Source organism: Talpa occidentalis, unplaced genomic scaffold (assembly GCF_014898055.3).
Source record: "Talpa occidentalis isolate TD23 unplaced genomic scaffold, MPIMG_talOcc4v2.1 talOcc4.16, whole genome shotgun sequence".
NCBI classification, from domain to species: domain Eukaryota; kingdom Metazoa; phylum Chordata; class Mammalia; order Eulipotyphla; family Talpidae; genus Talpa; species Talpa occidentalis.
In genome coordinates this window covers 4,038,071-4,049,922 of record NW_023601653.1, presented here as the reverse complement: position 1 = coordinate 4,049,922, position 11,852 = coordinate 4,038,071, and the positions used below count along the sequence as shown (strand labels likewise).

The following is an 11,852-nucleotide window of genomic DNA, read 5'->3' as shown; positions in this document are numbered from 1 at the left end:
TCAGCACACATTTGACTTTTCCATTTAGAAAGAAAATAAAAGTTCTTAAAATGCCGGCTACAATCTGAGACAATATATTGTAACAAGAGCAACCCACCAAAAAATTTGAGATTCACAACCTTCTCTCATTTACTATAGCTTGTCCAAAACTCCTTAGACATCATCAGGGGAGGCAATCAGCAGCTACCCCAACAGACTGACAGGGGAAGCCTACCCAGCTGACTTACAGAAGCAGCTACCACCTTGACACTTGCTGGTGTTTTCACCTAAGCGGGAGCCACCTTCTCCCCACCAGTTTTCTCAGAAACTGAAAGCTTACCAAGGCATGGACACAAACCTCCATGTTGAGGAATCTGTTACAGCAGGAAAATAGGCAAAGTATAAGAATGAAATGCATCCCCAGTCTGCCACAGCCCCCATTCACAGGACAATGCAGGGAGTTTTGAGAGTACAGCAGCTCAGCCTCATCTACCTCCCTTGCATTGAAAGACACTCAATACATATTTGCAAAGTGGGAAGGAAAATGAAAAAGAAAAAATTTATAAATCCTTAATTGAAACAATACCTTTTCCCCAGACACTGTTTTGCTAGTGTCTGAATAGAAATACCATCAATAAATAGTGTGAGGATAAGCTGCTAGTAGAACTCTGAGACATTACTGGGGGGGAATAAAAAAGGATAATGCTACTTTGAACAGCAGTTTGGAACTTTCTTAACAATGCTAAATTTACATTCACCATAGAACCCAGTAATCCCATTTCTGGGCAAGTAAAAGGAAATGAAGCGTATCCCCACATAAGGAGCTGTGCAAGAATATTCACAGCAGGGGCCTCCCTGGTGGCACAAGGGGTTAAGATGCAACCTATGAAGCTGTCTGCAGCCACTGCAGGACGAGTTCGATTCCTGGCCAGGGAGCTACCCACATGGTGCAGCAGACCTCTCCTGACTCGCTCGCTGCTCCCCTCAGCAGTGTATTTCATCAGTCTGCCTGTTCTGTTCCCCACTCTGTCTCTGGTGAATACTCTCACCCTCCACACCTCTGGCCTGTACCCCAGTTCTTGTATACATAAATAAATAAATCTTTTAAAAATAATATTCATAGCAAATTTAATTTTAGTCAAAAACTAGAAATAACCCAAATGTCCTTCAACTTGTAAACAGAGTAAAAAATTGTGAGACACATATAACAACTACCAAGCAATTAAAAAAACAACATAAATATGGCTATAAGCAACAACACAAATTTCAGAAACATCATGCTAAATGAAGAGACATACTAAATGATTGCATTTATACAAAATACAAGAAAAGGCAAAATTATAATAAAGGCAGAAATAAGATCAGTGGTTGTCAGGAGTTGAGAATGCAATGGAACCTTTTGATGGAAATACTCTCTAGATCTTGATTGTGGCGGTTTATATCAAAACTCATTTGACTGTACCCCTAGAAAGGGTGGATATTACTGTATATAAACTGATTTTCTATCTTCTTAAAAAGTAGATTATGGGGCCTCCCCGGTGGCGCAGCGGTTGAGCGCTGGGTTGCGAAGCTGCCCGTGGCCTTTGCGGCGCCAGTTCGATCCCCGGCTGCTCCCCAGCCACCAGAGGAGGGTCCCACATGGCGCGCAGACCTCTCCTGCCGCCCGCGGCTCCCCTCAGTAGTGTACTTCGGTCCTTCTGCCTGCTCTGCTCCCCGCTCTGGCTCTGGTGAATTCTCTCACCCTCCCGTGCTTCTGACTGTACCCAGTGCATGTATAAACAAAACAAACAAACAAACAAATAAATAAAAAAAAAAGTAGATTATGAAATATTATGTATAGAGACAAAGTGTGTAACAGCTAGACTGCCTGGGTTTAAATGTTGGGCTCCACCATTCACTAGCTGTGTGACCCTGAAATATTTTTGATGCCTCTAAACCTCCATTTCTTCATTCTTTAAAGTGGGGGTAACAGAATCCACCTTATAGGGATGCTGTGAGAAGTAAGTCAGTGTACTTCAAGCAGGGCCTATTCCATAAGCATCCAAAAGTGCAAGCTGTTGTCACCACATGCTACAGGACACACACACTTCTAAACAGAGAGGAGAGTATTTGGATCTGGAGGTGGGAATAGGAAGACGCTTTTGTCTTCTGTTTACCTTCTAAATATTCTACATTAAATAACTCCTGTCTTTAAAATAAGCGGAAAAAAAAATTCCCCTCAAAAGCAATGAAAGAAAGGACACTGGGTTGGAAGACAAGAGTCCTGCCTATTCTGCTATGCTGCATGACCTCAAGAAGTCAGCACCTTCCCCTGTAAAAAGGGGGGGCTGGCGCAGACAGGTTGTCCGCCATCTCTAAAATGGGATGGTTCTCTAAGATTTATGGTGGGACTCGGCAAACTATACCCTTTATTTTGTTTCATTTTGTTTTCTTCTCACATTACTGTCTGCTCTCCACATGCCAGGCTGTGACACAGACAGATGAAACCCCCAAGTCCCTGACCTCAAGGAGTATGTAATACACGTCACTCAAAGAAACAGAGGCAGACTTGTAGCCAATTACACCATCCATTCCCATAAATGCTTGACAAGAACACAGAAGGGGGGGGCCCACCTGGGTTTGGAGGACTCAGAGAAGACAGCCCAGCCCAGCCCGAAATGATGTGGAGCAGGGAGTCAAACCAAAAGGATGAGGAAGGGCATTCCAACCAAAAGGAGAGGAATGTACAAAAGCAAAAGGTGTGAAAATAACAATTTACTGGCAGGACGGAGGATACAGAAGAGCAGAAAGGTCCCTTTGATGGCAGTATGAAAACGGAGAGGGACAAGACCAGCACTGGGAGGATGGCTGGGCAGAGGGAAATGAGAGTTCAGACCATTGATGATCTCCAGAAATCCCATGGGATTGCACCTTTTATTCTTATTCAAACACCTAAATATGTTATTCTTATTCAAATGTCGGAATAAACCTGATAAAATACTAGTCTAGTCTAAGATGTACTTTAACATATTTACAAATACAGCATGCTTACACAAATTTTACAAAAATCTCAGTTCACTTTCAGTTTCCATGGTTAATTGCACACACTTGTTTATTCAATAAATATTTACTGAGTAGTGTATGTGATGCACAGGCTAAGTTCTGGGGGAGAAGGGAGAAGCAGCACAGACAGTAAACAAAAGAACCAACTCAACCAAGAGAACTGGAGCGCTTTTTCTTCTGCCCAAGACCTGCTGGGAGCTACTTCTCAGCAGCAGGATGGAGGCAAAGTAATATAGTGGCTGAGGACACTGCACTTGGCATCAGAGACCCAGACTTTCGTTCAATTCCTGTTCTCACCACCTAACACCTCTGGGTAGGTGACAAAGTCATTTAACCTCTCTGAGCTTTCAACTCACCTGAAAATGGGAATAACATCACTAAATTCATATGGCTTTAAGGTGAACTTAGTGAGACAATCAATCAATAATCAGTATGTCAGATAAACAGCAAATGGTTTCTTCTATTACTCTTGTTTTTCATTTTCCACCTTTAGGCCAGCCCATGATCTTCCCTACACAGATAAAAACAAAATGTAGGAAACAGGGGCAGCAATATGAAAAAAGGGTCTGTTGAACATGACTAAATCCACAGTCAATGAATTCACAGCTGTGTGCCTGCAAAGATCATGCTTGGAACTAGCTTTCCTTTAGGGTGTCTCAAACCATGAGTACCTGTCTACATCATTACGTGTCCTAGCACATTAAATAAAAACCATCCCCCACTGCGCCGCAAATAGGGAGCCAGTCAGTCTTCCCCAGGATTCCTTGTTCTGACTCTGATACCGAGTCATCTGAAGAGCAGGCGTGGCACTGAGGCCTGCACACAATGTGGGCACAGATGCCAGAGCACATGGCAGACTGGTCCTTTACTGCAAGCAGAATCTTCTGAAACCAGAAAACCAAAATGAGAGATTTTCCTAACTGGTTGTGCCTTTGAGTAATCACTTCTTCCAGGAGGAAAGAGACACAGCAATTAGTATGTTTCTCAAGAAAAACCAAAACCATAAAAACCCTGCCTCCCTATAATCACATCCTCAAAAATGTTTTAACTATCTTTTAAAAATATTTATTTCTTACAAATGACTTCAAAAACAATAGTGGCTATTTAAAGATTTTAAAGGCAGAATGTACAACACAAAAAGAAAATATTTCCTCTGTGACATTAAGGGCCAACTGATTTGGCCCCATAAATTTCTCTTTACAATGAAACTAGGCAGTGCTAACAGAAGACTTTAGGAAGCAGAGGGGAACGTGGACAGAATTTTCAAGTATACGCTATAATTTTTTACACTGAAGTAAAAGCCTACATCTTTAAGAATGTCATACCTTTTTTTTTTAAAGATTTATTTATTTATTTATACAAGAACCGGGGTACAGACCAGATGCGCGGGAGGGTGAGAGGATTCACCAGAGACAGAGCAGGGAACAGAACAGGCAGACTGACAAAATACACTGCTGAGGGGAGCAGCGGGCGAGACAGGACAGGTCTGCCCCGCCATGTGGGACCCTTGCCGGCCAGCCGGGATCGAACCGACGCTGCAGAGGCTGCGGACAGCTTCACAGAGCTGCGCTCAACCACCAGCGCCACCAGGGGAGGCCCAAGAATGTCATACTTTTACATCCCTTCCTCTCTCTCTCTTTTTTTTTTTTAAGATTTATTTATTTATAGAAGCACTGGGTACAGTCAGAAGTGCAAGAGGGTGAGAGAATTCACCAGAGCCAGAGCAGGGAGCAGAACAGACAGACTGACAATATACACTGCTGAGGGGAGCAGCAGGCACAGTAGGAGAAGTCTGTGCACCATGTGGGACCCTTGCCAGCGGCCGGGGATCGAACCAGCGCTGCAGAGGCTGCGGGCAGCTTCGCAGCCCAGCGCTCAACTGCTGCGCCACCAGAGAGGCCCTACATCCTTTTCTCTTACTAGTGGTTAGGACCTCCTGTACAAAGATAGTTCACTGTAGATAATCTCATGCTTTCAGGGAACCTTAGGGTATTTTTTCCTACCTAATACCATGAAGGACACATTTTTGCTCTCTCTCCACTCTCCCTGCTATCATCAATGCACAGGGAAGCCAGTAGGTAGTAAAGCTTCCGAACCTTCTGCATGCCCTTACAGTCCTCCATTCCATTCTGCTGAAAGGTCTCCAGATGCACAGTGTATTAGCCAGAAACTAGAGAAAGGTTCGTCCCTTTAGGTGCAGGAAAGCTGAGCTAACAATGCCAGAAACCTACTAATTTGTGCATAACTGTGACAGCCTTGTTACATATGCCATTTGCTCTTTTCCAGCAGTCCAGACACCACCAGCCAACCAGGCTCCCCACATGAGAACGGCCAACAAAATTAGAAAGCAGAGTTGGGGGTGGGAGATGATCAGATGATGTCAAACTGCATACATTTCTGCTGGCTCTTTCTCATTACCTCACTGTCTTTGATTTCTTGCATCTTTCAAAGTCAAAAGCAACTAGAACTCCTCCAGTAGGAGTCTCATTCCCTTTTCTTATCTCCTCTGAAATAAAAGCAAATTCTTTTTCAAATCCCGATATTCTCCTTAGAAATCAGGATGCCCAGCAGCCACTTACTTATGTGGGTTACATGTTTTGCTTCACAGACATGAATCCTCTAACTCACATAAATGCGTACACGCTCCAATCTGAGGAATGTGAAACAGGAGAGCCCTTTAACTGCCAAGTGTCTGCAATACAGGAATCTAGAAGAAGTTGTAGCCCTTTAAGATAGGGAATTAAGGGGCACCCTGGTGGCACAAGGGGTTAAGACACAACCTATGAAGCTGTCCGCAGCCTCTGCAGCACGAGTTCGATCCCCGGCCAGGGAGCTGCCCACATGGCGCAGCAGACTTCCCCTGTCTTCCCGCTGCTCCCCTCAGCAGTGTACTTCATCAGTCTGCCTGTTCTGTTCCCCACTCTGTCTCTGGTGAATCCTCTGACCTCCCACACCTCTGGCCTGTACCCCAGCTGGTGAATCCTCTCACCTCCCACACCTCTGGCCTGTACCCCAGCTCTTGTATGCATAAATAAATAAATCTTAAAAAAAAAGAAAAAGATAGGGAGTTAACTGAGCTCCTGCAAAGGTATTCTACTCAGAGAAAAACATCCAATTTGTAATGCTTCATAATTTCAAAAACAGTAGCGTGTCCTTCTTGAGATTCTGATACTACTCAACAAGGAAATGTTTTGTCAAGACTGTACTGCTAAGGTATCAACATTTCCCAGGGTATTTTGAAAAAACACAAACTAAGGCTGCCTGGGGCCACTGAAAAAATTCAGTTAAATTTAGATGAAAATAATTTCATAGCTTTAAACGTAAATGCTGATGTTTTTAAAAAGTCAAAGTTCATTGGGGGTGATGAGTCTTCTCTGTAAAAGTTTAAGAAATACTTTGTTCTATAACTGAAAATTATAAAAATTCAAAATTAGCCACCAAGTTGCTTTGTAATTGAAAAAATTAACCTAGATTTCTCAAATTCTTTAGGTTTCAAATTCTCAGAAAAGCTCAAGAAATGCTGCATCTGGACATAGCAATACCTCTAACACTTATATTTTTATGAATGAAATACAGAATCAAAGGTTACCTGAATCCAGATCTTAAACTTCATCCCCCCAAATTCAAGCAATCAAAATAACAAGGTGAAGCACAACAAAACAGTGGTTTAAGAGACCCTAGTAAAAGGGTCTGATCAAACAGAATCCTCAACTGAGAATCAAGGTGTGTGACAAAGGACACTTTACTCTTTAAAATTATGAAACATTCCAAGTTGAAATGGACTCTTATGTACATTAATCTTTTAGGGAACTCAGTCCAGCCACCTGTTCATGTCCATCATCTAAAACCCTGGCTCAAAACTTTGAAGACATTTTCTCTAATTCACCTCAAAAAAAAAAAAAAAAAGAAAAACAACTGATCACTCCACCTGCTATACCTTCAGCATAAAAATTTCTCTTATTTTGTAATATAATAGCTATATCTCTCTCCCACTGAATGCTAAATTCTTTGAAGAAAAGGATTAACATCGCTTTTCAGACTCTATTTTGCCCCAAAATGAAAACAGGGCTCTACTATGTGGATACCCTCAGCATCTAGTCTACTATTTTTCAACCAGATGCTCACTGATGACTGAACCTTTAGTAATATTATGTAATCATCAGTGCCTGACTCTAGACAAGGGGAAGCAAAAAGAGATTGCACTGAAATTAGTCCCTAGAGCTGGTAAGGCCTGGACTGTTATTGCCTATATTACAAAAAAGTGTCCCCAAATCCCAGGTGCTGCAAAGGCAGCCTATTAGTGCTATCCCTCCATCTTGAAGGAATTTCCAAATTGAGAGACATCTTTGCATGTAAAGGCAGGGCGAGAGATTCTGTAATGAATGGAAGGTACTCTGGCCACATCAAGTGGCAGTGTGTGTAAATACTCTTACTGGGGATAGACATACCCATTTTTTTTTCATACTCCATCAGAATTTGCACTTTATTTTGAAGTTTTTATTACTTAATCAAATAGGAGACTAAACCAATCAAATGGGAGGACTATCTATAACAAACAGGAGTCTAAATTGCCCACTTATTTTTCCTCAGAAGCCCACTATGGTGACCTTAACAATACATATGCTAGGTACACATATCAACTACTTTAATCCTCACACACACACAAAAAAAGTCCTCAAATGGGGGCAATTTTGCCCCCAGCAGGTCATATGGCAACACATGGAGGTATTTTTACTTGTTTCAACTGCAGGCTGCATCTAGTAGGCCTAGTAGCCAGGTATAATGCTAACACACTACAATACACAGACAGGAGAGCCCCAAATATGAACTATCCAACCTAACATGTTAACAGTGCTAAGACCATGCAATGATTCTACGAGGTAAGTAGTACTGCTGTTGTTATTTTTCAGATGAAGAAACTGAGGCAACAAGAAGGTAAATAACTTGCCTAAGCTAACACATCTAGCAGATGGCAAAGCCAGGATCTGAATTTAACAGTCCAACTTCTGAGTCCATCTTCTTAACCTCTTAACCTTAGCGAAAGTTGGGGGCTCCACCCACCCTCTCCTGGATTTCGAGACTTGTTTGAGAAATGAATCAAGTTTTTATTCATTTACTGAAAATTCCATCTATCTACCTACCCACCTATCCATCCAACAAGTATTCACCAAGCACCCACTATGTGCCAGACACTGCTCAATGCAATTCTAGGTTAACACGATGGACAAAATCCGCATACGTTCCACACTCACACTCCTGTCACCATCCTTACTCATCCTTGAACATGTTAAGCATGATCCTACCTGTGCCTGGAAGCTTGGTTCACTCTCACTTCATTCAGGTCTCTGTTTAAATATATGTAACTTTCAGGCCTCCCTGGTGGCGCAAGGGGTTAAGCATCGCACTATGAAGCAGCCTCTGCAGCATGAGTTCGATCTCTGGCCAGCCAGGGAGAAACCCACATGGCGAAGCAGACCTGTACTGCCTCACCCGCTGCTCCCCTCAGCAGTGTATTTCAGTCAGTCTGACTGTTCTGTTCCCCGCTCTGTCTCTGGTGAGTCCTCTCACCCCCCGCATCTCTGGCCTGTACCCCAGCTCTTGTATGCATAAATAAATCTTTAAAAAAAAAAAAGTAACTATCTCAAACAGGTTTCCCTGACCACCCTTTTAAAATTAACCTAGACTCTTTATCCTTTTTACCTATTTTTCTTAATAGTAATTATCATTCCTCATACTATGTTACATATTTGTTCATTGTCACTGACCTCCCTCCCACCATTAAGACATAAGCTCCATGAGAGACCTATCGCCAGTCTAGAAGTCTACCTGGCACATGCATTAAATATTAATTAACAAATGTCATTTTGATCTAACCACTATCTCAAAACTACCATCTCTCATCTGGACTCTTAGTTGGTCTCCCTGCCACTTTTCTTGGCTCCCTCTACCTAAATACCAACAGAACAAGCTTTCAAAAATGCAACTCTAAAGCAATGACTCTACTCAAAACCCTACAGTGGCCTCCCCTTGCTCTGAGGATAAAGGCCAAAGTCCTAATGCAGTTTTAAGTCCCTCTTGATCCTTTAAGCTATTTTCTTACCATTCATCTTCTCAGAGTTAAGAGCAGTACTCAGCAGTCACAGTGTAGCTAACAAGTATTGAGCACCTGCTGTGTGCTAACTAATAATCGAAGGGCGTGGTTTATCCTAAATAATTTAGTCCTAATCTATAAAGTTGGAATTTCTGTTATGCCTATTTTCAGGGGAATCGAGACACAGAGAAGTAACTGTACAAGGGCAACTAGTAAGTGGTAAAGCCAGGATATAAATCTAGGCTGGTAGACTGTGGGACCCTCACTCACATCCATTATGCCTCTCAATACCAGCTGTAAGGAAAGTCCATAACTTCCTCAAGTGTGTTATCTTACTTCACACCTTCACACCTCTCTCTGCTGGAACACCCTTCAGAGCACAGCTAAAATAATCCTTCCTGGATCATGCTCAGTGAAATAAGCCAGAAAGAAAAAGAAAAATACTGGATGGTCTCACTCATAGCAGGAATCTAGAAAACCTAAATAAGGGACAAGGAAAAAGAATAACTATAAGAAAGAAAAAATTAAAATCAACAAACAACTATGAACCAGAAACACACTACATGGCGGGGGAGGGGGGAGGGAAAGGAGGGACTGGGGTCAAAATAAGGGGGTTGCAATTGTATGGGGAATATAAAAATAAAATTTAAAAAAAAATCCTTCCTCTGCCAGGCCATTCTGTAATGTTCCTTAGAATTGCCTGAACCACTCCCTGCTCTGTTCTCCCATGGCATTCTCCATTTCCCATTATAACCCCAACTCAATTGTATTATAATTACTCATCTGCCTTCACACAATTTCAGACTGCATGAGGCCAGGGACCTTGTCTATCGTGTTCATCATTATACACTTAACAACTGGCACAGGCCTTGGGGACAGATGAGGGGCTGAATCTTTTCATGTAGCACGAGGACTACAAGCCTTTCCTCACCCCCTCCCAGAAGTAGTTTGTTGTTTCTCTAGTTCTTAAACAACCTGGTCATACACTATGTGGGGGACTTAAACAACCCTGGTCATACACTACATATTTACACACACATATATCTTCTAAAAAGGAAGTACATATGTATGCTTTTCCTATATACTTGTGAAAAAGCAGGTGTAATATCTTATGTATCTACGCAACTTTCAAAATGACTCCACAAACTTCACAATTAAAAACTAAGTATGGCATGCAGGTGATCTCTATTATTTCTTACAACTGCCTATAAATCTATAATTATAGCAATAAAAATTTCAATTTAAAAATTGGGCCTCCCCAGTGGCACGGCAGGTTGAACGCAGCGCTGTGAAGCTGTCCGCAGTCTCTGCAGCTCGGGTTCAATTCCCCACCAGCCAGGGAGATTCCCACATGGCGGGCTGACCTCTCCTGTTGCACCCGCTGCTCCCCTCAGCAGTGCCTTCTATCTGCCTATTCTGCTCCCCACTCTGTCTCTGATGAATCCTCTTACCCTCCTGCGCCTCTGGCCTGTACCCCAGCTATTGTATAAATAAAAAATAAATCTTTAAAAATTACTGAGAGAAATGGTTTGATAAACAATTAAATACTCAAGAGTTTACAATAACTTTCTAAAACTAAACAGTTAATTACTTAAGAGTTTACAATACATTTCTACCACTCGGGGTCCTCAGTAATGCAGCTCTTATTACCTATTCAACCAATCGCCCAACTATCCCACACATCTAATCAAGGTGAAAAGTTCCTCTTCCTTACATACCACACCTAGCCCAGTTTCCAGATCTTTTCCTAGGATGCTGGCCCTATCTGAACACCATCTGATTTGCTCTTCCTTCCTCTGACTCTTTGTGCCTACTTGTCAAATTGCACTTGCCTTCTTCGGTCCTGCTCCAACCTCACCTCCATTGTGAAATTTTCCTGAAGTCATTTCTCTTTTTCTTAGGCTCTTACATTTTCTGTATTTCCAACAAGAATATAAATTTCCTGAGTCTTGGACTTATTCCCACTACCTCACAGAAATCTCCAGAGTAACAACCAGACAGTTAAGTACATAATCAATAACTAATAAATACTTGCTGACTTTTTGAAAAGTAAAGTCTCACATTAGCCATGCATATTCTAAACCCTCCATCCTTCATGCTAACTAAGAGTAGGGGCCTTGCATAGAGAGATAGCCTGCTGGATGCACACAACTCTCTCTCAGAATGGACATGAATGCCTTGATTTGTATTAAGTAGTGATTTTCAACTTTCCAGAAGTCACAAAGCTACTACAGAATTCCTTTCTTCTCAAGGCCTAGGGCCTGCTCAGCTTACCATGCCATACTGGGAAGCAACTGTGTAACTTGTCCTTATCTGTGACACAAAGATAAAAACAAGCAAAAATAGTCATATTCTAAACATCTACTGTTCACACCTTCTCCGATAGGGAGATCATTATTTGGACACAAAAGCTATCCTAAGTCCTACTGGGCAAATATCTTGTTTGTAACAAGGCACATGTGCAAACAGAATACACTGACAATATCAGTAAGAACTTGAAAGAGATTTTCCAAACTAAATCTCTGTGATTATCTACTCTTAGGATAATCCAGAATTGGAAAAAAGCCAAATTCTCCCAATAGTCCATAGAGATTTGCCTCAGCCTTCAAACTTTCTCTAGTTAGCTTCTCTTTCTTTCTTTTTTTTTTAAGATTTATTTATCTATGCATACAAGAACCAGGGTACAGGCCAGAGATGCAGGGGGTGAGAGGACTCACCAGAGACAGAGTGGGGAGCAGAA

The 11,852-nt window shown here is 42.0% G+C and overlaps 1 protein-coding gene and 1 long non-coding RNA gene across 7 annotated transcripts in view; one reads left to right on the top strand and one right to left on the bottom strand.

The window, feature by feature from the left end:
* MRTFA (myocardin related transcription factor A) overlaps positions 1 to 11,852 on the bottom strand; it is a 140,791-nt gene that overhangs the window by 57,536 nt on the left and 71,403 nt on the right. The window lies entirely within an intron of this gene.
* The window catches only part of LOC119247234 (uncharacterized), an 89,225-nt gene that overhangs the window by 9,617 nt on the left and 67,756 nt on the right, over positions 1 to 11,852 (top strand). Inside the window, exon 3 of one of the 4 annotated variants that reach the window (XR_005125685.1) lies at positions 6,511 to 6,900. The exons of the other annotated variants lie outside the window; for them this stretch is intronic. This is a non-coding gene — a long non-coding RNA (uncharacterized LOC119247234). Of the gene's footprint in view, positions 1 to 6,510; positions 6,901 to 11,852 lie in introns of those variants that run through there. 4 annotated transcript variants of the gene reach the window in all.